Here is a 27,492-nt window from a genome sequence, read left to right as displayed (position 1 = left end):
TGTGGCCATGAGGCTGTCAGGTATGACTGACAGGTCCCACACACTGTAATACACTGGACTGAACTACCCTACCAAAACTTTACTTTCAAATAGTATTACCCTGAATTTACATCATGTAGGAAATTATTTATATTTCTTGTGCCATTAACCTTAAATTGTAGAATCATATTAATGATGAACTCTCTGTCTTTGCTGGAATCAGATTTTTCCTGCTAACTACAAATTCTTTCTTCCCCAGATAAACATTCATTGTGTTTACTTCACACTGAATCTCCACTATGACCTGTCTGCTTCTTTCCCAATTTCTTTACTGTTTCCTCCCTCTGGGAGACCCCTTGCATCTTGCCCTCTCCACGTACAATCAGTAGCAGGTTGGGGACACTGGTATGCCCAGTCCTGCTCCCCCACCCACAAATCCTCTGAAGAGAGAGCATAGAGTGCCCTGGTACATTCTGTTCCCATTCCTGACCTCCTCTCAGCCTTGACTCAGTGCCTGTTACCATGTTAAGCAGATTTACCCCTGCAATTCAATGTTCAAGTAACTCACCCCCCTGACTCCCCAGACCTGTCCACCATCTACAAGGCACAACTCAGGAGTGTGATGGAATACTCCCCACTTGCCTGGATGGGTACAGCTCCAAGAACATCCAGGACAAAGCAGCCTCTTGGTTGGCACCACACCCACAAGCATCCACTCCCTCCACCACTGTTTGTGAATAGTAGCAGTGTGTACCATCTACAAAATGCACTGCACAAATTCAAACCTTCCAAACTCAAAACCATTTCCATCTTAAAGGACAAGGGCAGCAAATACATAGGAACACCACTCCCTGGAAGTTCCCCTCCAAGTCACTTACCATTCCAACTGGGAAATACATCAATGTTCCTTCAGTGTTGCTGGGCCAAAATCCCTCTCTAAGGGCATTGTGGGTCAACCCATAGGAGGTTGACTCCAGCAGTTCAAGAAGGCAGTCCACCCCCACCTTCTGAAGGGGCAATTAAGCATGGGCAATAAATGCTGACCCAGCCAGCGACACCCACATCCATGAGAGAATTAAAAAGAAAATTTGCTTCTCGTTTGCTGTGCATTTGCATAAGGAGTGTTTATTTCGGCCTCACACTCCAAGCTGTCCTACTGTTCTTAGCTTGGAGCCCTTGCTGTTGAACTGTTTAAAGGGAGAGAGAACTGGGTCAGTCAATCTCAGGATGGCTGGGGAGAGGAAGTCTCCCTTGGACGTCAGCCAGAGCTGAGAGAAAAGCTCTCGCTGTCCTTTCATCCAATTTTCTTCATCATCGAAAATGAAAACTGTCTTCAAGAGAAACAACAATCAAACTATGTCCTCTCGTTCCATTTCAGTCCCATTTCGTTGCAAAAATCAGATTACTGCAATCACAATGCTGTCTTCTATTCCTACAACAGATTAATTATTTCAAAGCTGTCTGACCATATTACATTACCCGTCGGTCCACAAGATAAAGGCTGCTATCGTAATTTATTTTCCATTACCATCATTAGAGAACAGCTTCTGTTTCACATTAAAGACCTGGGTGCTCCATATCAGCTATCGCTGTTCGTAACGCTGTGCTTGGCTGGAAGAGAGTGCATTGTACAGAACTCTATCTGACTCACCAACAGCATCACACACCTCCCCCTCTCTTCTCAAACACACACACACACACCACCTTCACCGATATGAGCTGCTCCTCCCGCTCTCACAGCAGACTGCTTTTAGATTTGTTCAGGATCTACCCACCTTCACCCTGCGAGACCTGAAACCCCTCGTTTATTTCACAGCAAAACAGATCCGATCCAATCTGGGTGACGAGAAGGCAGGAGGAGGAGTAGGCCATTCAGCCCATCGAGTCTGCTGCCCTGTTCCAGGAGATCATGGCTGCTCCGATATTAATGTCCGCCCCACATTCCCACCTATACCTGATAGCTTTTCACCCCTTGCTTAATAGGAATCTATCCACCTCCAGGATCCCAAAGTTTCCCTGCATGTAGCAGTCCCGGACATTCGGGAAATAAGATAGTTCACAGACACCAGCCATCTGTATTTTGGTTGCAGCCTTGTGGTCATGTACAGGTTATCTCACTATATATTATTTGGTTATATATTATTGGATTGCGATTCAGCCCCATGCTCCTGACCTTCATCCTCCCTGAACAGACTGGGACTAGGCAGAGTGCTTATGTATCTGCTCCCGAGACTGATCAGGGTGCAGCACTAACTGCTTACTTCATGTCTTGAATGAGTATCAGTGCCAGTGTCCTTTCAGCTGCGATGGCAGTTCCTATGGAATGCGTGGATTCCAAGGATTTAAGGCTGCGTTGGTATCCTGCACAGATTCTGCCTGCTATGCATTTTCTGTGTAGTGGGTGCATGCACCACACACTTGAGGCTGCTTCTGCTCTCAGTCTGCTTCATCTGTGCCTAGACTTATCTAAGGATAAAAGATAAAAACAATGACTGCAGATGCTGGAAACAAGATTCTGGATCAGTGGTGCTGGAAGAGCACAGCAGTTCAGGCAACATCCAAAGTGCAGCGAAATCGATGTTTCGGGCAAAAGCCCTTCATCAGGAATAAAGGCAGTGAGCCTGAAGCGTGGAGAGATAAGCTAGGGGAGGGTGGGGGTGGGGAGAGAGTAGCATTGAGTACAATGGGTGAGTGGGGGAGGGGATGAAGGTGATAGGTCAATCAGATGGGCCATTGGCCAAGGAGTGGCAGATGGAGTTCAGTTTTGATAAATATGAGGCGCTCCATTTTGGAAAGGCAAATCAGGGCAGGACTTATACACTGAATGGGGAGTGTTGCTGAGCAAAGAGACCTTGGAGTACAGGTTCATAGTTCCTTGAAAGTAGAGTCACAGGTAGACAGGATAGTGAAGAAAGCGTTTGGTATACTTTCCTTTGTTGGTTAGAGCATTGAGTACAGGAGTTGGGAGGCCATGTTGCAGCTGTACAGGACATTGGTTAGGCCACTTTTGAAATACTGGATTCAATTCTGGTCTCCTTCCTATTGGAAGGATGTTATGAAACTTGAAAAGGTTCAGAAAAAAAATTTACAAGAATGTTGCCAGGGTTGGGAGGGTTTGAGCTAGAGTGAAAGGCTGAATAGACTGGGGCTGTTATCCCTGGAACGTCGAAGGCTGAGGGGTGACCTTATCATGATTTACAAAATCATGAGAGGCATTTTTAGGGTAAATAGAGGTCTTTTTCCTGGGGTGGGAGAATCCAAAACTGGAGGGCACAGATTTAATGTGAGAGGGGAAGGATTTAAAAGGGACCTAAGGGGCAACGTTTTCATGCAAATGGTGGTGCATGTATGAAATGAGCTGCCAGAGGAAGTGGTGGAGGCTGGTACAATTACAGCATTTAAAAGGCATCTGGATGGGTATGAATAGGAAGGTTCTAAAGGGATATGGACCAAGTGCTGGCAAATGGGACTAGATTATGTTAGGATATCTGGTTGGCACAGATGAGTTGGACCAAAGGGTCTGTTTCAGTGTTGTACATCATACAGTCATAGGACTGTATGTCTCTATGACTATGATAACTCTCTCTCACTCCCACCTATAAGCTGTCTGTTTGCAGTCTGAAATACTGATTACAGCACCATTCTCCTGCTCCTCCACTCCTGGCAGCATGTGACTATTGATGTCAGAGCTGTATCTTCCCTTCATGGTAGTTTTTTTCTCTCTGTATGACTGGGTGCCCCTGCAGAGTGTATCACTTCACATTAGCCACACTGTACTGTAGCTTCCATGTCTCTACCCACTCACTCAACCTGTCTCAAACACCCTGAACCCCCTTTGCTTCCTCCACAAAACTCACAGCACCACCCCCCCACCACCAGTTTTGTACCATCAGCAAACGTGGGAATGTTGTATTTGGTCCCCTCAACCAGGTCGTTGTTATAGATTGGGAATAGCTGGGGCCCAAGCACTGATCCCTGAGATACCCTACCAGTCACTAATTTGGAAAAAGATCCATTGATTCCCCAGTTTCCTGTCTGTAAACTAATTCTCAATCCATAATAATGTATTACTCCCAATCTCATGGGCTTTAATTTGGCCCAGCAGTCTCTAATGACCGATCTTATCAAAGGCCTTCTCAAATACACCACATCCATTGGATCTCCTTCATTTATTTTACTAGTTACATGTTGGAAAAAACTCCACAATTTTTGATAAGCATGATTTGCCTTCTATAAAGCAATATTGGCCCTGTCTAATCTTATTAATGCTTTCCAAGTGTTGTGTTATCATATCTTTTATAAAAGCATTTTGCCCACTACTGATGTTAGGGTAAGTGGCTTGTAATTCTCTCCCTCCTTTATTAAATAATGGGGTTACATTTGCCACCCTCCAATCTGTAGGACTGCTCCAGAGTCTATAGGACTTTAAATTCCAGGGACACTTCCTTGAGTACTCTGGGATGTAAGGTGGGATGCAGAGGTCCTCGATTTGGGATTATAGTATGGTGGTCTGGTCAAAAAGGAGGATGTCTAAGGAGGGATATTTATTTTAGATAAATCCATGAAATCCAGTAGCTAAATCTATCTTACAGCAACTTAAGTGTAAATGATAAAGCAACAATAAGAAAAGATTGACACAACTGGAGTGAGTATGATATTCATTAAATCAAACTGTACATTTCTGGAATCTAAAACAGCGAGATGAGGGAATTAGCAGCAATATCACTGGGCGTACATCTAGCTGATTTGGGGACAAGTGTTCTAACCCAACGTCAGGGGTAGTTCTGTGGTTAGCTCTGCTGCCTCACAGCGCCAGGGACCTAGGTTCAATCCCAGCCTTGGGTGACTGTCTATGAGGGGCTTGCATGTTTTCCCCATGGGTGTGCTCCGGTTTCCTCCCACAGTCCAAACACGAGCAGGCTAGATGGGTTAGCCATGGGCAATTGCCCAGGGATGCGCAGGCTGTGTGGTTTAGCCATGGGAAATACAGTGTTACAGGGATACGGCAAGTTAAGGGTGTCTGGGGGGAGGGGTACTCATTGGAGGGGCAGTATGGGCTGAATGGCCTGTTTCCACACTGTAGGTTTCCATGATTCTAGGTAAGTTAAACTAATGCTGCAAATGTGTTGCTGGTCAAAGCACAGCAGGCCAGGCAGCATCTCAGGAATAGAGAATTCGACGTTTCGAGCATAAGCCCTTCATCAGGAATAAGAGAGAGAGAGAGCCAAGCAGGCTAAGATATAGGGTAGGTAGGAGGGACTAGGGGGAGGGGCGATGGAGGTGGGATAGGTGGAAGGAGGTTTCTGTGCAGAGGAGATGACCTGGGGGGTGCAGTGAGAGAGGGACTCACTGAAATCCGTCGAATTCTCTATTCCTGAGATGCTGCCTGGCCTGCTGTGCTTTGACCAGCAACACATTTGCAGCTGTGATCTCCAGCATCTGCAGACCTCATTTTTTACTCGAAGATTTTAACCTACTGCGAATCCTCTTACAAGGATGCCTTCCTTGAAGAAGCTCTCTTCCTCCATCTACAAGGATTTCAAAGGATGACCTGGGGGGTGCAGTGAGAGAGGGACTCACTGAAATCCTTGTAGATGGAGGAAGAGAGCTTCTTCAAGGAAGGCATCCTTGTAAGAGGATTCGCAGTAGGTTAAAATCTTCGAGTAAAAAATGAGGTCTGCAGATGCTGGAGATCACAGCTGCAAATGTGTTGCTGGTCAAAGCACAGCAGGCCAGGCAGCATCTCAGGAATAGAGAATTCGACGGATTTCAGTGAGTCCCTCTCTCACTGCACCCCCCAGGTCATCTCCTCTGCACAGAAACCTCCTTCCACCTATCCCACCTCCATCGCCCCTCCCCCTAGTCCCTCCTACCTACCCTATATCTTAGCCTGCTTGGCTCTCTCTCTCTCTTATTCCTGATGAAGGGCTTATGCTCGAAACGTCGAATTCTCTATTCCTGAGATGCTGCCTGGCCTGCTGTGCTTTGACCAGCAACACATTTGCAGCTGTGATCTCCAGCATCTGCAGACCTCATTTTTTACTCTAAGTTAAACTAATGAATACATCTGGAATTGAAAACTTGCCTCAGGGACTGACACTACCACCAATTGTCATAAAAATCCCTTTAGTTCCCTTTAGGGAAGAAAATCAGCCATCCTTATCAGGTCTGGCCTACATGTAACTCCAGACCCACAGCAATGTTACTCAGCTGAAAATGTCCAAACGAGACACTCAGTTGTGCTGAACTGCTCTGCAAACAGGCTGCAGTTATTACCCTCAGGCAGGAAATATTGATTGGTCTTGCCAACAATTCATAACAGAATAATTGAAAAAGTCAAATTAATTACTTGAAAAGCAGAATCCTGTGCCAGCACTGAAACAGAAAATGCTGGAAATACTTGCGGAGAAAGAAACAGAGTTAACATTTCAGGTCAAGTATTTTTAGCATTTTTGTTTTTTCTTGCAATCTATTATCACTGTTCTATTTTAACCAGCTGGGTTTTTGATCTAAATAAACCTGTTATCATGGTTTTAAAGTGGGATAGTGCTATCACTACTCATTATCACAGTGATTTTGGCTTTAATTTTGGCAGGTGATACATTTCTCAGTTAAATAGCCATCAGTGTTCAAAGAACGCATCCAGTTCTGTTAAAGCTGCAAATTAAGCACTTTATTTATTCAACACATCTTAACCAGTCTAGATTATGAGAAAGGAATGGAGACCGATTCCCTGAACTAATTTCCTTTGTTTGGAGTCGGATTTAATTTCAAGGCATAACGAAAGACTGGCAGGAAGTCAGGTTATCAACAGAGCCCCGAGACCTCAGTTGGAGCTCAGGAACTCATCGGCAGATAGACTGGACTATGTGATGGGAACATATGCACAGAGACTTTGATTGTGTGCAGGTTGCCTCCTCACACTGGTTGACAAGAAGACCCTTGCTCACTTCCCAGGGACCACCGTCATTTTAGAATCAACCTGTTTGGCTACATTATAAATGTGTGACAGTCAAGTCATGGAGTAGGACTTGAACAACATGATGATGTGACATTGGAGGTAGGTAGTTACTCACTTCACCACAGTTGCAGAGAAACCATAAGAATACAAAAAATAGGATTTATGGTTTTTGGCCATAATTTTACTCCTGCTTCCTGTGCCTGGATCAGGAGTCAAATTGGAGGAGAAAGTGAGGACTGCAGATGCTGGAGATCAGAGCTGAAAATGTGTTGCTGGAAAAGCGCAGCAGGTCAGGCAGCATCCAAGGAACAGGAAATTCGACGTTTCGGGCCTAAGCCCTTCATCAGGAAGGGCTTATGCCCGAAACGTCGAATTTCCTGTTCCTTGGATGCTGCCTGACCTGCTGCGCTTTTCCAGCAACACATTTTCAGCTCAGGAGTCAAATTGCTTACATCACAACAGCGCTACACTGGCCGGAAAGTGCTTTAGATATGCCCAGGGAAATGATGACCTACTAGATATTACTGCTGGACTATGAATTCAGAGAGCCAGGTAATGTTCCCAGGGACCTGGGTTTAAATTGCACCATAGTAGATGGTAGAGACTGAAATTGGTAAAACTCTGGAATTCAGAACCTAATGGTTACTGTGACACCGTGCCCAAACGACAGGGAGAAACCTCACCCGGGTCACTAATGCCCTTTAAAGAAGGAAATTTCTCTCCTTACCTGGTCTGGCCTCCAAGTGGCTCCAGACTCACAGCAATGGGGGGGGGGGGGGGGGGGGTGGGTCGCATGGTATCTCAGTGGTTAACTGTCTCACAGGACCAGGGACCCAGGTTCGAATCCAGCCTTGGGCGACTGTCTGTGTAGAGTTTTCACATTATCCCCGTGTCTCTGTGAGTTTTCTCTGGATATTCCAGTTTTCTCCCACAGTCCAAAGATGTGCAGGTCAGAGTGGATTAGCCATGCCTACAGTGTTCAGGGACGTGTAGGTTAGGTGGGTTAGCTACAGGGGTGGGACTGGGTGGGATGATCTTCGGAAGGTTTAGGTGGACTCAGTGTGGCTGAATGGCCTGCTTCCACACTGTAGGGATTCTATGATTCTTTTGACTGTAACAACTCTCTCGGCAATTCGAACAGGCAACAAATGCTCACCTGGCCAGTCACACCCACATCCTGGAAATCAATTATAAAACATTGAAAGAAGTGGAAGTCTTTAATCTAATTGGAAATTCAGAAGAAATCCGTTTCCCCAAGGAATAGCAAATAACGTATCTGAAAAAATATCAGTACAACGCAACATAGTGAAGTCATATCGAGTTGGTGGCAGAGTGATTTGGGATCTCAAAGGATGGAAACCTTACATCAGATCCTCCTCAAGGTCTTTGGGACAATGTCTATCATATCAGTGTAATCTGCAATTAGTTGCTAATAGGCAGTAAAGTCTATCAGTGACAGAAGGAGAATTCTAGTTAGAACAAAATGTGGCTTCTCTCAACCACATTGCACCTGTCATTTCTTACTCTTAAAGAGGAACCTTCATCATTAGCAGTAGCTCTTTCAGTGGATGAGAGTTGGCATAGACTGCAACAGTGAGAATGAGAAATTCGCTACCACAAACAAATAGTCCAGAACCCCATCTGGTTCACTAATGTCCTTTAGGGAAGGCATTCTGCTGCCCTTACCTTGTCTAGTCTACATGTGACTCGAGACCCACAGCATTGTGATTGACTCTTAACTGCCCTCCAAAATGGTGGCACGATGGCTCAGTGGTTAGCATTGCTGCCTCACAGCATCAGGATCACAGGTTCGATTCCAGCTCCAGGTGACTGTCTGTGTGAGTTTACACATTCTCCCTGTGTCTGCATGGGTTTTCACTGGGTGCTCCAATTTCCTCCCACAGTCCAATGATGTGTAGGTTCGGGTGAATTGGCCATGGGAAATTGCCCATAGTGTCCAGGCTGGGTGGATTAGCCATGGGAAATGCAGGTTTACAGGATTAGGGGGCATGGATCTGGGTGGGATGCTGTTCAGAGGGTCGGTGAGGACTCAATAGGCCGAATGGGCACACTGTCGGAATTGCATGAAAAGGGTCAAGAGACAAACTCTGTTTCAGGGCAATTAGGGTTAGACAAGAAATACTGACAATGCTGATGACCACATCTCATGTTAGAATAAAGGAAAAATATATTGAGTGCACTTTAACCATGTTACACTTTGGGAAATTCTGAGGTAGCGAAAGGTGCCAAAAAATGTAAATCGTCTTTTGATAATGTACATTGGCTTAATTCTGGGAGACTGTTCATAAGGCACCAACACTTTAAGTTGTGTAATTTTCCCTGGCCGTAGACATTGGTGCCTTTGTCTTAGAACCTCCTTTAGATTGTGTGACTTGGATGACAGAGTTAATGAGATACAGAGATCCCAGAGGATTAGGGGGTGCTGGAGCAGTTCACAGAGAAAAGGAAGAGGTAAAACCTGGAGGGTTTTAAAAACAAGGGTGTGAATTTTTAAATCTGAGACTTTGCCAGGCGATGATTAATTTGTTACAGACTTATTGGTTCAAGTGACATCATTTTCATGAGAAATTAATGGTCAAACAACTTTTGGAAAAACAAAAAGGACACAAATTGTAATTAATACTGAAACATATCACGAGTACAGGATTACCTCATGGTGAAAATATGCATGATCATTTTGTTTTCCTACTCATCAACCAACAATAAAAAGTTACAAATTTATTTTCACAAAATTTTTTTTTACCTTCTCAAATCCTTGCAATGATGGGTTTACAAACTGGATAGACCTTATTTCAGCAGTTGATTAATGAATAGGAACAAGAGTAGGCCATTCAGCCCGTCAACTCTACTGAGCCATTCCAGATCATCAACCTCAATGCCATATTTCCATGCCATCCCATACCCCTTGGTGTCATTAGCAACCACAAGTCTATCATTCTCATCTTGAATGACTGAGCTCCCACAGCGCCAGAGATTGACCACTCTCTCAGTGAGGAAGTTTCTTTTCATTTGTATTTACTAATTTATGGGATGTAGGCATCGCCGGCTGGGCCAGCTCTTATTGCCCATCCCTAGTTGATCCTGAGGAGAAGGTGGTGAGCTGCCTTCTTGAAAGAATCACGATATGTTTCCAAAGTCGGAATGGGGAGTGGTGTGGAAGGTAACTTGCAGATTCACTCGCTCCATGATGACGCTCAGTAGCAGCAGAGTGCCCTACCTACAAGATGCACAGCAGGAATTCACCAAGTCTCCTTATACAGCACTTTCCAAAGCTACAACCATTTCCATTTGGAACGACAAGGGCAGCAGATCCATGGGAACACCACCCCCTGCAAGTTCCCCTGCAAGTTACTCACTATCTTGACTTGGAAATATTTTCTTCAGTGTCGCTGGGTCAAAATCCTGGAATTCCCTCCCTAAGGGCATTGTGGGTCTCCCTACAGCACATGGACTGCAGCTGATCAAGAAAGCAGCTCACCCCCACCTTCTCAAGGGGGCAACTAGGGACGGGTAATAATTGCTGGGCCAACCAATGACGCCCACTTCCCAAAAGTGAATAAAAAATAATTCAGCTTCTCCTCCCATCATTGGTTCCTTGTTGCCATCTCAGAAAAATGTCAGCCCCACATTCTTAGTTCTTGTCTTTTCTTGTACTCTCAACTCATGTTCGCACTTTATTAGAGTCAGTAACGTCACACTTACCCAAGTAAGCTCACAGCTCCCTCCCCCACCACTAACCACTGAGGAGACATGCACTAAATTTAAACAACATAGAGAGAGATAAAAACGCACACACACCCACATACACACAGTTAGACACAGATACACACACACAAACAGACACACACAGACACAAACATGCACACAGTTAGACACAGATACACAAACACACACACACAGAGGTGGACAGGTAAAATACTTTATCACCACATTACAATGTTTCAGGCAGAAAGAGGGGTGCCTGAAGGCAGGCTGTCACTTGCAATAGAATTGTAAGCCCTTGCAGATTCCTACGTTCAGTGAAACGTTTTGCACACAGTGAGCCATTCTGCAAAATATAAAACACACACAGTTGCTGAAACTCCCCAGAGCTCCTCCACTCAACAGGCTCTTTGTAAATTCTCAGGTTCGGCTGGAGCCTCAAAAGCCAGATAAGCTGACATTTTCTTTTGGAGAGAAAAAAAAAGTACTCACCCACTCACAGAAAATGATTCTCGCTCTGTTTCCACAGTCAGCGGAGCTTTGCAGATGTTGCACGAGTGAACGCATTCCTTGCCCTGAGAAGTAATGGCCTGAAACCTTTTCCCATGTTACTGTTTCCCTTCTCTGTCTGCCCCAGCCTTGACACCTCTCTGGAAATGGGAGAATACTAGAGCTCCCACTTCTTGTTCCAAACACACACAGACGATAATCTCTGATGTCTGTATGTTTGTGTGGAGATGGGGAGAGAGAGAGAGCTTAAAGCAGTTAATTTCTCTGTCCTGCCTCAAATTTAACATCTGGTGTAAAACAATCAGCATGATCAGCCACTCCCACGTTGTGTTCAGTGACTACAGTAACCCACTCCGATAAATCCATCCAACCCAGGAATGGGCAGATATCGAATAGCAGCACCAGCTCTCCACCAACTACAGCCTCTGCATAAAACATTCACAGGCATTACTTTGCTGAGAAAGAAATTCTACATGAGAGTGAAATAAGGAGAGATGACTGAGGGGATTACAATTAAAACTGCCTCACCCCCAACTTTCACCAAAGGCAGGAATTACAAAGTCCAGTGATAACCCAGTCTCATTTTAGAGTTTTGAGTTAATCTAACAGTTTTTGTTAACAGCAATTTGTTCATTTCGATATGAGGCTGCAATGAAATGAATGATTTGCTGTTCTCATCAGAAGTTCCCATTGGAGCATTTCAGATCGGGATTGGAAGAGTTTTATTTGCACATTCACTGACCATCAGTTGGATGTGAGTGCAATATTTACACTGAAGGCACAGTCAAGCAATTAGTAAGGCAAATAACATTGTATTGCAAGCTGATTGATGTATAAAAGTAACAAACTCTTGCTCCAGTTAGACAATACACACACACACTCACACATAGACACACACACACACAGACATAGACACACACACACAGACACACACACACTCCACAGACACACACATACACACACAGACACACCACATACACACACCGACACATATAGATACATACACACTCCACATACACACACAGACACACACACACTCCACAGGCACACATAGACACAGACACACACACACTCCACAGACACACATAGAAACACACACACATACACACTACATACATGCACAGACACACATACACACACACATACACACACAGACAGACACACACACATAGACACACACACACATAGACACACACACATACACTCCACAGACACACATAGACACACACACACAAATACACACCACATACACACACAGATACACATAGATATACACACATACACACCACATACACACAGACACACATAGACACACACACACTCCACAGACAGACAGACAGACACACACACACTCCACAGACACACACAGACACACAAAGACGCACATAGACACACAAAGACAGACATAGAAACACACACACATACACACTACATACATACACAGACACACATAGACACACACATACACACACAGACACACATAGACACACACACACAGACACACACACATACACTCCACAGACACACATAGACACACACACACAAATACATATCACATACACACACAGATACACATAGATATACACACATACACACCATATACAACACAAACCCACATAGACACACACACACTCCACAGACAGACACACACACACACACTCCACAGACACACACATACACACACAGACACACAAAGATGCACACACTCCAGAGACACACATAGACACAGACACACACACACTCCACAGACACATCGACACACATACCACATACACACATACAAACTCATACACGTACACACATAGACACACACACACGCACACACTCCACATACACACAGACATTCACACACACACACAGACTCATACACATACGCACACAGACAGACAGACTCACACACACCCCCACCCTTTTCAAGGATGTTATGACACATCTTTAAAACAGGTGGGACTTGAAACCACATCTCCTAACTCAGAGATGGAGACACTACCACCACACCAGAACACCCTTAAAAACACTGCTCAGTCAGAGCCCTAAGCCCTGGACTCTCAGATTAACAGTCTGATGCTCCACCCACTGGCTTTCTAACTCCCCATGAGGAAGGATACACTTGGCTAGAAGAGATCATGAGACAGAGGAGCAGAAGTAGACCATTCAGCCCATCGAGTCTGCTCCACCATTCAATGAGATCATGGTTTATTTGACAATCCTCCACTCCACCTCCCTGCCTTTTCCCCATAACTTTTGATTCCCCTTCCGAATGAAAAATCTGACTGCCTCAGCCTTGAATATACACAATGCCCCAGCCTCGACAGCCCTCTGTGGGAAAGAATTCCACAGATTCACTCCCCTCTGAGAGATGAAATTCCTCCTCATCTCTGTCTTAAATGTGTGACCCCTTATTCTGAGATTATTCCGTGTGGTCCTAGACCGTCACACAAGGGGGAAACAACCTTTCCACATTCACTCTGTCAAATCCCCTAAGAATCATGTATGTTTCAGTAAGTCTGCTTCTCTGTGTCAGTATTCACCATAATGTGGAGGTGCCAGTGTTGGACTGGGTTGGACAAGGTCAAAAATCACACGACACCAGATTATAATCCAACAGGTTTATTTGACAACATAAACTTTCCGAGCCTTGCTACTTCAGAAGGTGTTGTGTGGTTTTTGACAGTATTCGTCAAAGAGGAGGAACTGGTGGAGGATAATCTCAGGGAAGGGAGTGTCAACTTTCTAAGCCAAGTTGTTATTAAAAAGGAAGAGGTGTAGTGCATCTTAAAAAGTATTAAGGCAGATAAGGCCCAAGTCCTGATGGGATCTACCCCAGAATATTGAGGAAGGAAAGAGAACAAATTGCGGGAGGATTGACAGACATCTTTATATCCTCTTTGGCCGCAGGTGAGGTTCCAGAGGACTGGAGAATAGCCAATATTCTCCCATTGTTAAAGAAGGAAAGCAGGGATAATCCGGGAAATTACAGGCCCACGAGCCTCACACCAGTGGTAGGAAAATTATTGGAAAAGATTCCCAGGGACAAGATCCATACACATTTAGGGGCAAATGGCTCTATTAGCGATAGACAATATGGTTTTGTGCAGGGGAGGTCATGCGTCACTAACTTGATTGAGTTTTTTGAGGAGGTGACGAAGATGATTGATGAGGTAAAAGTGGTTGATGTTGTCTACATGGATTTCAGTAAAGCCTTTGACAAGGTCCCTCATGGCAGACTGGTACAAAAGGTGAAGTCACATGGTATCAGGGTGAGCTGGCAAGATGGATACAGAACTGGCTTAGTCATAGGGGACAGAGGGTAGTGGTGGAAGGATGCTTTTCCGAAAGGAGGGTTGAGACTAGTAGAACTCTGCTGTTCATGGTCCACACAAATGATTGGGAGAAACACATGTCTGATTTAATTAGTATGTTTGTGGATGATGCAAATATTGGTGGGGCTGTGGGTAGTGAGGATTGTCAGAAGATACAGAGGATATTGATCAGTTGGAGGCATGGGCAGAAAAATAGCAATTGGAGTTTAATCCAGACAAATGTGAGGTGATGCATTTTGGAAGGTCAAATATAGGTGGAAATTATACAGTGAATGGTAAACCATTAGGAGTAATGATATGCAGAGGAATCTGGGTGTGTAGGCCCACACATCACTGAAGGTGGCAGTGCAGGTAGATAAGGTCGTAAAAATGGCCTATGGCATGCTTACCTTCATTGGAAGGGACATTGAGTATAAGGATAGACAAGTTATGCTGCAGCTTTGTAGAACCTTAGTTAGGCCACACTTGGATTATTGGGTATAGTTCTGGTCACCACATTACTAGAATGATGTGGATGCTTTGCAGAGGGTACAGAAAAGGTTTACTGGGATGTTCCCTGGGATGGGGGATTTTAGCGATGAAGAAAGGTTGGATAGACTGGGTTTGAGGTTGAGGGATGACCTGATTATAAGGATCACGGGGGCCTGAGTGTGTATGAATTCTTGAAGGACAATAGCAGCAGATACATTGGAACACCACCATTTAAAAGTTCCCCTCCAAGCCCCTCACCATCCTGACTTGGAAACATATCACCGTTCTTCAGTGTTGTTGGGTCAAAATCCTGGAATTCCCTCCCTCAGGGCATTGTGGGTCTACCTACAGCACATGGACTGCAGTGGTTCAAGAAGGCAGCTCACCCCCACCTTCTCAAGGGGCAACTAGGGACAGCCAGTAAGTGGTGACCCAGCCAGTGACACCCACATGCCATAAATGACCATAAAGCCTATTTTGCACCCTGCATCTCCCAATGGATTTTGCAAATGAAGTTCCCCATTTATTTACCTTGCTGAATGCCACATGACTGAGAGATGTCACTAGTACCTGGGTTATAACAATCTGTATGTCCATTGTTGAACTCATCCCATTGTACTGGGCTGGGTTAGTATCTGAGCTCAGACACATGAAGTGGACTCCGTCAAATATGTTGCCCTCATCTACACACCTGAGTACCTCTTCAAATTATTTCACACAAATTAGTCAGGCATGCGTCCCTTTAACAAAGACTTGCTGACTGTTCGTAACTAATCCCTGCCTCTCCAAACGCAGATTGTTTCAATTCCCCAGAATTGCTTCCAGTAGTCTTCCCCACCAATGGGATTAGACCAACCGCCCTGCAGCTTCTTGCTCTCTTAGATTCATTTATTTCTTAGGATGTTGGCGTCATTGATTAGACTGGTACTTTCTGTTCCTTCCCAATTATCACTTGAATGGCTCAGATTGCTCAGGCTGTTTCAGGGGGAAGTGAAGAGTGTGGAGTCACATGTAAGGCAAACTAAGTAAAGATGGTAGATTCAAGATTAGAGTGGTGCTGGAAAGGCACAGCAGGTCAGGCAGCATCCGAGGAACAGGAAAACCGATGTTTCGGGCTAAAGCCCTTCATCAGGAAATGATGGTAGATTACCTTTCCTAAAGACATTAGAGGCATAGAGTCATATAGCATGGAAACAGACCCATCAGCCCATCACGCCAATGCTGCCCAACAAACACCAAGCTACACCAATCCCATTTATCTGCACTGTGGCATGGCATTTTAAGTGCATGTCCAAATGCTTCTTAAATATTATGAGAGTACCTGCCCCCATCACCTTCACAGGCAGCACATTCCATATTCCTACCACCCTTGTGCCCTCTGGTCTTAGATACATCTGCCATGGGGAAAAGATTCTCACAACCCATCCTGTCTCTCAAAATGTTGTGCACCTCAATCAGATCCCCTCTCAGCCTCTTCTGCCCCAGGGAAACCAATCCCAGCCTATCCAGTCTCTCCTCATAACTGAGGCTTTCCATCCCAGACAACATCCTCTGCACCTTCTCAAGTGCAATCACATCCTTCCCACAGTGTGGTGACTAGAACTGCACACAGTATTCCAGCTGTGGCCTAACCAATGCTTTATAAAGTTGTAACGAGACTTTCCTGTTCCTATGTTTTACACCCCAGCTAATGAAGGCAAGTATCCCATATGCCTTCTTCCCCACCCTGCCTACCTGTGCTGACACCTTCAGGGAGCTATGGACATTTGCAACAAGGTTCCTCAGTATTCCTTAGGGGCCTATCATTCATTGTGTATATCCTTCCCTTCTTAGACCTCCAAAAATGCAACACCTTGCACTTATCAGATTTAAATTTCATCTGCTCCATTTACCGGCTAATCAGTATCAAACTGTAGCCTGAGTCTACCCTCCCCACGATCAATAACACCAGCAATTTTGGTGTCATCTGTAAACTTGCTAATTAAACCTTCTATATTCATATCTGAGTTGCTAATGTATATAACAAACAGCAAGATTTCCTTCACTGATCCCTGTTAAAACATTTTAAGAAAGTAGCCCAGACCCTAACATCTTATTCTTTTTGTCAGTGGATGTGAAGTGGATATTCCAGGAGTGATACAGCTGGTCAAACCACTCATCTTTAACAAAACAGAATTCATTTAAACATTATGAATGAAACACAAACAAAAGAGAACAGAATTTGGAATAACAACTTTGTTGAAAACCCAATTGACTCCACAGAACTTAACAAAGCTATTCCACATCCCGCAACATCCCATAAACACACCCCTTGGTAAAAGGTAAATTCAAACACAGGTTCTTACAGGCTGTAGAGGTTTCAGAGAGAAAACTCCAGGTAAGAAACATCTGTTGAAGCACAGAACCTCTTCTTACTGTAGCTGCTTCTCTAGGTCCCTAGCAGGTTTTACTACCAAACCAAGCTGGGAGAATTGGGCACTCCCTTCCATTTCACAACTGTTTTAAAAATAAGACCTAAAGGCCTCCTCTGATTGGGAGTATCTGTCAGCCATGTCAGCACCACTGCCTTTATGACCCCCTTGAAAAAAAACCAAGGACAACATAACCTTGTTAAAGGGGCAGAATAGTCTCATCGCTGTGGTACACCTCTGGTCACAGGCTTCCAATTACAAAGAAAAAAACAAGCCTCCACCATCACTCTTTGCCTCCTCTTTTTAAGCTAATTTTGGATCCATTTTGTCAACTTGCCTTGGATCCCATGGACTCTTATCATTTTAACCAGGTTTCCATATGGGACCTTGTCAAAAGCCTGATTGAAATCCATGTAAACCACATCAACTGCTCTACCCTCATCAATATGTGTAGTTACCTTTTCAAAAAAACTCAATTGGTCAGACAGGATCGCCCTCCAACAAACCCGTGCTAACTATTCCTGCCTTTTCAAGTGTTGATTAATCCTACCGCTCAGAATATTTCAGTAAAGCCAAATGAGCTTTATGAAAATCAATGATAGTTTCACTGTCACCATTACTGGGACTAACTTTCAATTCCAGCTGCTGTGAATTGAATTTAAATTGCACCAGTGGCTAGAGTGGGAATTGAACCTTTGTCAGCGGAGAGTCAGACTGAGCCCTCTCGATGATTAGACCAGTGATGCTATTACTGGACCACTGTCTCCCCTGGGGCCCTGGTAAAGCTGAGCTGGGTACAGATATAGAACACAATCCATTTCCAACCAAGTGCAAAGGGCTCCTCATTGAGGAATGGTATGCTTAAAGTGGAGAGGTAGTCGGGACAGGACTTGTGTTAAACGTTCATCTTGGTACTCGAAAGATAACTTGTTCATCTTTAGATGAGAAAAGGTTACGGCAAATTTCAATAAAGAGTTTTAAAATCAGACAGGATTTTGCATTGAGGAAACTTTTTATTGACAGGAGATCAGTGACCTACGCAGACAGGCGTAAGGTAACTGGCAAAACATCATAGAATGCTTACTGAGTGGAAGCAGGCCATTCGGCCCATTAAGTCCACACCAACCCTCTGAAGGGCAGCTTCCACAGACCCACCCCATCTCTAGGACCCTCCAATTCTCATGGCTAGCCCACCTAGCCTGAACACTGTGGGCAATTTCCCATGGCCAATCCAACTAACTGGCACACCTTTGGACTGTGGGAGAAAGCCCACGCAGAAACTAGGCAAACATGCAAACTTCACACAGTTGCCGTAGGCTGGAACCAAGCCCAGGTCCCTGGCAGTGCTAACCCCTGAGCCACCATGTTGTACGAAAGAACCAAAGCAAGAGATGATGGAATCACAGAAAATAGGAAACAAAATCATAAATTGCTGGAAAAACTCAGCTGGTCTGGCAGCAACTGTGGAGAAAAAAGCATAGTTAACATTTTGGTCCAGGGACCCTTCTCCAGAATGGGTCATAGACAATAGGGAGAGAATAGGCTATTCGGCCCTTTGAGCCTGCTCCACCATTCAATATGATCATAGCTGAGCATCCAACTCAGTCCCCTCTTCCCAATTCCTCCCCCAACTCCTTTGATCCTTTGAGTCTTAAGAATTATATCTAACGTCTTCTTGAAAACGTTCAATAATTGGGATGAGCAGGAGGCTTTCTCAGATTTCTGTTTTGAAGATTGATGAAGTTTGTTAACATCTGTTTATGGCTGGCAGCCAGTTGGTTTTAATTACCTTCACAACAAAGGGTAACCTTTCAGAAAATAAACTCACTGGTAAGAAACTCTGTGTGAAGTGTCTTTCCTTTCTGATTGTAGGCCAGTAAATTGCACGTGCCTTTGGGACCGCGAACATTGGCTGAAGATTGCCCCTGTGTTTTCGGACATGGGCTCCCTGATTAAACATCGTCACTGCAAAGAGAACTGTAACGCTCTTCGTCTAGGGGAGAAGGTGGTGGTGCGGCAATGTCATCAAATTATCTTTTCAAAATGTAACGTGTTGTTGTGATCTGTGTGTTGCTTGGAAGGGTGTTAGAAAAGTAGTTACTTTCAAATGGAATTGGATACACATTGTTGGAGTCACAGAGTTTTTAACAACACAGAAAAAGGCCCTTCGGCCCATCATGCCCAGTCAGTCATCACGCATTAAGCAGTCTGCCTAATCCAATCCTGTATTCTAGCCCTTGGTTCATGGCGTTGTGTGCGTCAACTAATTATCTGAAGAAATGAACAGGAAAAGAACTGAGGATTAAATTGGTTAGTTCGTCAAAAGAGCTAGTGCAGGCAAAATGGGCTGAAATGCCTGCCTGTGTGGAGTGTTATTTTACGAGAGATTGTAATAAGTTTAAGTGCCATTATGCTCCACATGATGTGCATCGATCAAAACATTTAATTTGTATTCTGAGGGACATTTTGAGCACTGGAACAGAGAGGGGTAAATCAGTCTGAACTTTTGGCAAGGATAGTCAAAAGATGTCTCTCAGGAAAGGGAGAGAGTGTGGGAAAGAGTTAACAACTCACATTTATAGAGCACCTTTAATGTCATGCGATGTACAAAAGCAGCCCACAAGAGTGATTATCAGATAAACTTTGGCGCTAAATCTCATAAGGAAATATTAGGACATGTGACCAAAAACTAGGTCAAAGAGGTGTGTTTAAGGAGGAGGTAGAGCAAGGTTTAGATTAGATTCCCTACAGCGTGGAAACAAGCTCTCCGGCCCAACCAGTCCACACCAACACATTTCCTTCTGACTAATGCACCTAACATGATGGGCAATTTAGCATGGCCAATTCACCTGACCTGCACATCTTTGGACTGTGGGAGGAAACGTACACAGACACAGGGAGAATGTGCAAACTCCACACAGACAGTTGCCCAAGGCTGGAATCGAACCTAGGACCCTGGTGCTGTGAGGCAGCAGTGCTAACCACTGAGCCACCATGCCATCCACCGGTAGACAGCACGTGATTTTTTTTTCCCTATTATTCTTTCTGGACGTCAGTGGCAAGACCAGCATTTGTTGCCCATTCCTAACTGGCCTTGAACCAAGTGACATACTAAGATCGTTTCATAGGATGCCTGCAGTGTGGGCGCAGGCCATTCGGCCCATCAATCAGATGGGCAGATAAGAGTCAATCTCACTGCTGTGGGTCTGGAGTCACATGTAGGTCAGACCGGGTAACGGCTACGGTTATCTTTCCAAAAGGACATGAGTGAAGTAGGTGGAAATTTTGCAACAATCCATGATAGTTTAATGGCACCATTACTCAGAATAGATTTCCTTTCTGAAGAAGGTTCTTAGTAAGGTTCAGTGGACTTGAAACATTAAGCTCAGCAGGTCTGGCAGCTCCTAATATTTTGAGTCTGAGATATGATACTTCTTTGGAAGTTCAAGGAAGCTCTGAGGATGACTCATATTGGACTCGAAACGTTAACTCTGTTTCTCTTTCTCTGCAGATGCTGCCAGACCTGCTGAGCTTCTCCAGCACTTTCTCTCTTTCAGTGTGATAGATTTATATTCCTCATTCATTAATCAAATGTAAACTCCACCAGCAGTCATAGTGGGATTGATCCCATTACCCTCGAGCATTGGGGTTTGAGTCTTTGGATGACTATTTAGGGAGGGAATTTCGGAACTTAGGGGCCAGGCAGCTGAAGATGTATTGGTTAGTGGCGGAATGATTAAAGTCAGTGCTGGTCAAGAGGACCACAAGGGGAGAGTACTTTGGAGTTTCATGGGGTTAGAGGAGCTGACGGGGGTGGAGAAAGCTTTCAAAACCAAAGGCAAGAATTTCAAGATCAAGGTAATGCTCAAGGGGCATTATTGGTTAATGTCCAGATGCAAGTTAGAACGTGGCTAGCAGAGATTCGGCTCAGCTTAGGGTTAGAGTGCTCAGGGTCCGGGGGCTACTGAGGAAACCACTGGAATAGTCACATCTGGAAGTAGAATGACATGAATATGAGGGAGCAGTGGGGACGGAGGTAGCTGGTACCCAACGCAGCAACCAGCGATGGAATTAACCATTTTTAAATACAACTAACACCGCCAATCTCTTTCACTGAGTGACAGCATCGTTGCACGGAAACAGACCCCCCGGTCCAACTCATCCTTGCCAACCAGATATCCCAACCTAATCCTGTCCCATTTGCCAGCACCCAACCCATATCCCTCCAAACCCTTCCTATTCAGGTGCCCATCCAGCTGCCTTTTAAATGCTGTTAGTTTTAAATACTGCCAGCCTCCACCACTTCCTCTGGCAGCTCATTCCATATCCCACCACCCTCTGTGTGGAAAAGGTTGCCCCTCTCACCCTAAGCCGATGCTCTCTAGTTCTAACCTGTCCTGCTCCAAGGGAAAAGACCTCATCCATTTACCCTTTCCGTACCCTTCACGATTTCCTAAACCTCTATAATATATTATGGGTAGGTATTTTTGAAAAGGTGCTGTCTTGTATTCTCGAGTAGCCCCTGCGGAACGCTATCAATTGCCATGTTTTTGTCACCCCACTCTAACATCTTCATATGCGACTCTGCCTCAGATTCCAGTTTGCTAACTTCCTGAGGAAACAGTTTGGAACATTTCACCATGTTAATGACCCTGCATTGTGAGCTGCATGTGACCATGAATAAAAGACAAATATGTTTCACATGTGAGCTAATCTCAAGAGACTTTACAGTTGAAATCTTTTGAAGAGTTAATGTTCTGCATTAGGTTCAAATTTCCATCATAACCTCAAGAGCTGACCATCCCCCCCATCCCCCCCCCACCCCCAAATATTCACAGCTCTGTCTCACACTGCTGTGAGTTCTCTCTCCATCCACACCCACAGAGTTGTTTGTGGAGTGTGATCTCTGGTCACACCGCAGAGGGTGTCAGAGGGTGTCAGAGGGTTAGTATGCAGGTACAGCAAGTCGGAGAAAGTGTGGACTGCAGATGCAGGAGAGTCAGAGTCGAAGAGCGTGGTGCTGGAAAAACACGGCACGTCAGGCAGCGTCCGAGGAGCAGGAGAGTCGATGTTTCGGGCATAAGCCCTTCATCAGGAAATGTCACAGAATGTTGTGGGAAGAGTCACCGAATGCAAGATTAGGGAAGGTATGCTTCAGTTATACAGGGCATTGGTGAGACCACACGTGGGGTACAGTGTACAGGAGTGGTCACCGCGCTTACAGAGGGGTGTTAATGCATTGGAAGCAGTTCAGAGAAAGTTTACTGGATCTAATCCCTGAAAAGAGTGGATTGCCTTATGAGGAAAGGCTAAACAGGCTTGGACCTGTATCCTCTGGAGTTTAGAAGAGTCAGAGGTGACTGGACTGAAATAAATAAGATCCTGAGGGGACTTGGCAGGGTGGATGCAGAAAGGATGCGTCCTTGTGTGGGCGAATCTAGATTTAGTGGTCATAGTTTAAAAACACATGGCCATCCATGCAAAACTCTGAGGAAATATTTTTTTCTCTCAGAGTGTTGTGAGATCTGAGGAGCCCGGGCTGACAAGCCCTATTCCACCGCCATCTTACCGGAAGTTGTATTGGGAGGATTGACATAGAAAGATAGAAACTAGGAGCAGGAGGAGGACATTTGGCCCTTCGAGCCTGCTCCACTATTCAATACGCTCACGGCTGATCATCCAACTTGATCCCCTGTTCTGATTTTTCTCCCCATATTCAACACAAGGTTGACAAGCGATGTCACCTGATCCCAATGGATTGAGGTGGTCTCATGACCACACGAATGTACAAACAGGGAACACAAACAGGCCACTCAGCCCTTTGAGCCTGACCCGCTATTCAATAAGACTCTGGCTGATCTGATTCTAAACCACAGCAAGTTTGCAACAATATGCAGGTGATAATAAATAAAGCAAACAAATAAATCAAATAAACAGAAGAGAAAAAAGATGCCTCAGTGATATTTGAGGAAGAGCTGGAAATTTCTTCCTGATGTCCTGGCCAATTATGAGTCCATGTGATCAAAGTCAATAAAATTTGATGATATGATCATTATCTCATTGCTATTTGTGGGATCTTGCTGAGTTTGAGCTGAAAATGTGTTGCTGGAAAAGCGCAGCAGGTCAGGCAGCATCCAAGGAACAGGAGATTCGACGTTTCGGGCATAAGCCCTTCTTCAGGAATTCCCGAAACGTCGAATCTCCTGCTCCTTGGATGCTGCCTGACCTGCTGCGCTGTTCCAGCAACACATTTTCAGCTCTGATCTCCAGCATCTGCAGACCTCACTTTCTCCTCCATCTTGCTGAGTATCAAAGGTTAAGGGCTACATTGGTTCTAAAGCACTCAATTGGCTCATCTTCCGCTCAGGGTGGGTGCTACATACATGCAAATTGTTTTTTTTTTGCTTCTGGGTATCTCAGCAAGCCCCTCAGTTATTTTACCTGGTGAAGCATCACGTACGACTGGTGTCAGATAACCAGCTTTGAGACAAGCCAGCTGTAATGTACTCTGTTTCCTCCACCCTTTCCGGTAAATGGCAACACGTTTCGTTCATGTGACTCAGCCTTGCCCTCAGTCTCTGGCCCTTTTGTAACCTGTGCCTACCTTTGATACACCGTTGTCAATCTGGAACTCAGCCTGAGTACCTTCCAGTAAACATAATGCTGGGGTTAACCTGGGTGTGCAACAGTGTGTGCTCATCTGCTCGCACTTGGAATCATGTCCCGCAGAATAGAATACAAACTAGAAGAGATTTTATACCAATCCCCCATCAGCAAACTGAATTCCCTACAGGATTCTCGGCAAGATCCCTGTAAACAAATGACTCAGCATGTCAAGTTAAACTCTCCCATAGAGATCTGGGGCCTGTTGAGCTTTGTGGTGGTTGGTTGGGGGGGTGTTGTTTTTTTTCTCTCACTGTTGCTGATTAATTGTCACCACTGAGCTTTTCTGAGAGTCACGACTGGAAAAATCCAACAGGCCCAATACCCCGGTGAAGGAGTGAAACCAGCCTGAGATTTCCTCAGGGATCCCAGAGGTACTTGTTTAGTACTGGCGTAAGGTAGCTTCTATACACACACATAGACACACACACATACACACACACTCACACACACACACACACACACACACTCACTCACACACACACATATACACACACACTCACACACACACACTCATACACACACACACACTCATACACACACACATACACACACTCACTCACACTCATTCACACTCACTCACACACACACATACACACACACACATACACACACATACACATACACACTCACATTCACACATACACACTCACATTCACACACACACGCACATTCACACACACACACTCACACACACATACACGAACATGCCCAAACCCAGCCATTATTCAAAATGCAATGTGTTTGCAGCCCACCTCAAGATGCATTCTGCTCTCCTGTGTCTCAAATTCAAATGTGTTGAGAGAAATCGTGTTAATTGGTTTAATTGCTTTTCCTAAATTCAAGCAGCTCTGGGACTGGTCCTGCTCATGAGAATTCTGACTTAATGTGACTACATTCCAAGATGAATCATTTCCTTGCTTGCCAGAAGTGAGGGCTTCAAGTTCATTCACCCCGTGTCTACATGAGTTTGCTCCGGTTTCCTTCCACAGTCCAAAGGGGATGGAAGGAGCTGCCAAAGGAAATGGTGGAGTCTGGTACAATTACAGTATTTAAAAGGCAGCTGGATGGGTATTTGAATAGGAAGGGGTTAGAGGGATGTGAGCCAAGTGCTGGCAAACAGGACAAGATTATGTTAGGATATCTGGTCGGCATGGACGAGTTGGACCAAAGGGTCTGTTTTCGTGCTGTACACCTCCAGGAATCTATGTGCAGCTTAGGGTGGATTAGCCATGGGAAACGCAAGGGTTATGGGGAAGTGGGTGTGGGTCAGAGGACTGATTGGCCTGCTTCTACACTGTAGAGTTTCTAAGATTCTATTCTGTGACTGGCCAAATTTCCTGATTTCTCCCCTTTTTTGGATAAAGGTACCAGATCAGCTGCCCTCCAGTCCTCTGGAAACTCACCTGTGCCCAGAGAAGATGTGTACATCTCTCTTTCTCCTTCAACACTCTGTGATCCATCTCACCACGTTGCGGATGATTTCACCCTTAAACCTAAACCCTTCCCATCTGTTTGACAAACAGATCTCACGAGGTGCTTCTGATAGTATCTGAGTCTCCAGCAGCTGCATTGACTCCACCTCCTCATCCTGACTCTCTCTCTCTCTCTCTCTCTCTCTGCCAATCACAGCCCTGGGATAAGTTGGAAGTTTACAGCGCTGAAAGAGACCATTCAACCCATCAAGTTTCTGCCTGCTTTCTGAAAGAGACCATTAGTCCCATTTCCCTGCTCTTTCCCCATAATTCTACAATTTTTAAAAAATTATCTAACTCCCTTTTGAAAGGTCTAATTGAATCCACTCTGAAGACCCTTTTCGGGCACTGCGTTCTCAAAAACTCACGTATCTAGCCTAGTTGCTTCTTCAGGCAGTCATTGTAAATCAGTGTGTTCTTGTGACAGACACTGCCATCCAGTCAGATTAAGCATTTCCTTCCTATTTACACCATTCATCATCACAGAACAGTTGAGCACAGATAGGAGGAGGCCATTCGCTCCATCATGGAGAACTAGCTCTTTTAGTGGAACACCTCACTGAGTGACAGTCTCCTGCTTTCTCTCTGTTACCCTGCACATTCTTCCTTTTCAGATACAGGTAACCCCCGCTTTTCAAACGCTCACTTTATGCCAGCTCACTTTTACAAAAGCGAAAGTGTTTTCGCTCACTGAAAGAAAAAGCGCACACAATGAGAGTGATGCTGCCAAGCGCCTTCCTCGGAAGGGTTAATAGATGACCCTCTTCCTCTCTCTCCTACACCCTGGTCTCCTGTACGTCCCACCACCCCAACCTCAGACAACTCACTCTAACACACCATCGTCACCATCACCACCTCTCAGCCTTCCAGTGTGTTTGCTGTGTTCCTGATTCTAGTGAATGAAACTACACTGTGCGTACATTATTTCTACTTTACGTGTATTTATCATTTCATTCCTGCTTTTACTATGTGTTTGTGTTATTTTTGGTTTTAAGTGTTATTTGGTGGGGTTTGGTGGTTATTTTTGTGTCTGAGAACGCTCAAAATGTTCCCCATATAAATCAATGGTAATTGCTTCTCACTTTATACCATTTCAGCTTACAAAGGTTTCATAGGAACGCTCTACTTTCAGACCTGTATTGGCCTCACTTCCTTCTGAACTTGCCTCCACCACACTGTCAGGCAGCGTACCGTGACCCTGTCAGAGGTGACTTGAGTGTAACTTGGCCAGGTCGACGTGGGAAAGAATGTTTCCTCTTGTGGGGGAACCCAGCACTAGATCATACAGAATCCCCACAGTGTGGGGAGCAGGCCGTTTACCCCTCCCAGTCCACACTGACCTCCAAACAGCACCCCACCCACAACATTTCCCACGGTTAACCCACCTCGCCTGCACATCCTTGGACACTATCGGCAACCCACTCTAACCTGCACATCTTTGGACTGTGGGTGGAAACCAGAGCACCTGGAGGAAACCCACACAGGGAGAATATACAAGCTCCACACAGAGAGTCACCCGAGGCTGGAACCGAACTTAGGTTCCTGGTACATTAAGGCAGCAGTACTAACTGAGCCATCACACTGCCCAGGGGTCATTGCTTTAAAATAAGGGTTTGCCCATTTATTCAGAGATGAGGAAGCATGCTTTTTTCTCTCAGAGGGTTATGAGTCTTTAAATTTCTCTTCTTCAAAGGACAGAAAATGCAGAATCTTAAAATTTTTTTAAGGCAGTGGGAGATATAGATTCTTGGTTTCCAAGGAGATGAAAGATTATCAGGGATACGCAGGAATACAGAGTTGAGATCAAAATCTGATCAGCCACCATATTATTGAAGGGTGGGGTGGGATGGAAGGGCCGAGTGGTCTACACCTGTTCCTTGTTTGTTTTCTGTGTGAAAAGCATTTTCCTCCTGCCATCTCCTGCTTCTTCTACCAATTACTATAAACCAATGTTCTCTCATTCGCAATCCCCCCCT

The 27,492-nt window shown here is 45.0% G+C and overlaps 1 protein-coding gene across 6 annotated transcripts in view; it reads right to left on the bottom strand.

Annotated features, from left to right (window-relative positions):
- Window positions 1-27,492, bottom strand: part of LOC132815530 (carbohydrate sulfotransferase 9-like) — a 111,962-nt gene that overhangs the window by 54,913 nt on the left and 29,557 nt on the right. The window contains exon 1 of one of the 6 annotated variants that reach the window (XM_060824529.1): window positions 11,156-11,441. The exons of 2 other annotated variants lie outside the window; for them this stretch is intronic. The gene's annotated coding sequence lies outside the window, so the exon portion shown is untranslated. Of the gene's footprint in view, window positions 1-1,507; window positions 1,564-6,328; window positions 6,380-11,155; window positions 11,442-27,492 lie in introns of those variants that run through there. 3 more of the 6 variants (XM_060824533.1, XM_060824534.1, XM_060824531.1) reach the window with 3 other exon arrangements.

The sequence above is a fragment of the Hemiscyllium ocellatum genome, chromosome 4 (genome assembly GCF_020745735.1).
Source record: "Hemiscyllium ocellatum isolate sHemOce1 chromosome 4, sHemOce1.pat.X.cur, whole genome shotgun sequence".
Lineage (NCBI taxonomy): Eukaryota > Metazoa > Chordata > Chondrichthyes > Orectolobiformes > Hemiscylliidae > Hemiscyllium > Hemiscyllium ocellatum.
The sequence above is the reverse complement of the archived record's forward strand: the minus strand, read 5'-3'. Positions and strand labels throughout refer to the sequence as shown.